The sequence below is a fragment of the Poecilia formosa genome, unplaced genomic scaffold (assembly GCF_000485575.1).
Source record: "Poecilia formosa unplaced genomic scaffold, Poecilia_formosa-5.1.2 Scaffold365, whole genome shotgun sequence".
NCBI classification, from domain to species: Eukaryota; Metazoa; Chordata; class Actinopteri; order Cyprinodontiformes; family Poeciliidae; genus Poecilia; species Poecilia formosa.
This window is the reverse complement of record NW_006800304.1, coordinates 588,234-589,947: the sequence shown is the minus strand read 5'-3', so window position 1 is coordinate 589,947 and position 1,714 is coordinate 588,234.

Below are 1,714 nucleotides of genomic sequence, written 5' to 3'. Positions count from 1 at the left end.
AGACCACTCTGCGTTCAGAGAGAGGTGGGGCTGGCAGCTTGGAATGGTAGAGAGAGACAAAGTGAGATAGAGAATGGCACGAGAGGGAGATGAGAAGATAAGGAGAGATGGAGGGAGAGAGGAAGAGGGATAAACAAAAGTGAGAGCGCCGGGGTTGGGAGAGAGGACGAGAGACGGGGGCTCAATATGATGAAATGAAAGCTATGGGAGAAGCAGCTCAGACCCACCAGATGGTTACTATAGCAACCACATTCCCCAGTCTCTCTCTCTCTCTCCGTCTCTCCATCTTACGCTCTCTCTTTCTCTCTGACTGTAGTTGCTTTGTTGCTGCTTTAATTCTGTGGAGTGAAAACGGAGAGAGAGAGAGAGAGAGAGAGAGAGAGAGAGAGAGAGAGAGAGAGAGATGGCGTTTTACATTTTTGGTGCAGTGGCTCCCCAACAAACTTCTTTATATTTCTTATGAAGACTCTTTTACGTGTTGATTACTTCATTCCTACAAAAAATAAAAAATACCTGCGTAAAAGCAAACAAACGACCCTTCCTTATATTCACTAGCGCTGAGGTGTTTACTGTTCCTGCATCTGCAGACAGATTCAAACGCAGCGACGGCGTCTCTCTAACGCTCCGCAGCAGACGATCACTTTCATGTGCAGAAATTCCAATGAAAGACATTTTCAAAACTAAATTGTGCATTCATACACAGATGTACTCACACACACAGACACACACACACAACCCATGAAATATCCAGACCGAGATGCTCAACAAAGGGAAGAGCTTTCCAGGCCCCCCTGGCTAATCTCATGCATGGAGATCATTTTCAAAACAGAACAAAATGGTGGGCCATCTCTGCGTAGCGGAGTGGGTTTCTGCAGGGCCCCCGGGGCAGGATAGCATGTAACTGTGTACGTGTGCCTCCTGAATAAAAGATGCTGACCTAGATGGAACGGCGCCATTGGTCACTTCATTTGTTCTACATGTGTGATTGGCTCATGCTCGGGCACGGTGTGGCCGTCCAAACGGACTTGGAGCAAAATGTGCAAAACTTTCTTTCCTCTGCCTGTTTATTTTTTATTTATTTATTTATTTAGACAGAAATACTACCTTACCTTAGAAGACGATTATTTGAAAACACAGTGCTCTGGAGTCAGGGCTTGGAATAAACATTGTCATCAGTGGTCAAGCTTCGCACGTGTTTGTCACCTCTGTAGAGGAGCTGATGTACTTTCCCGCCCCCCTGCCCCCTCCCCACCCACTGAAAACAAAGCTCAATTTCTCACCTCTGGGGCTGAGTCCTGAGCACATCTTCAAAGACAGAGTCATAAATGAAAACATGAGAGGCTTTTTTTTTTTTTTTTTTAACCATCAGCCAGCATTACACGGCTCACTGATGCAGACTGTACGCATGCAGCGTGCCGGCCCTCGACCGCGTGGGACTAAACATAGTACATATGTCTGCAGGTCTGTGAGCATGAATGAGCCCAATTCAAAGGGTATTTTGTATCAACACTGTACTGAGCCCTACTACATAATTGATATGCAATTTGACTGCCTGCCATCAATAAATTATTAAGGAATTGAAAATTGTTGCGCTGAGGCCTGACAGCCCCGAGGCTCTTTTAGCCCAACTGGGTGAGCGAACATGGCCGCCTGATTTGTCAGTGACCGCTAATGTCGGAGCGAACGAGTAAGTCTGCACAATTCTGTTGGAGAT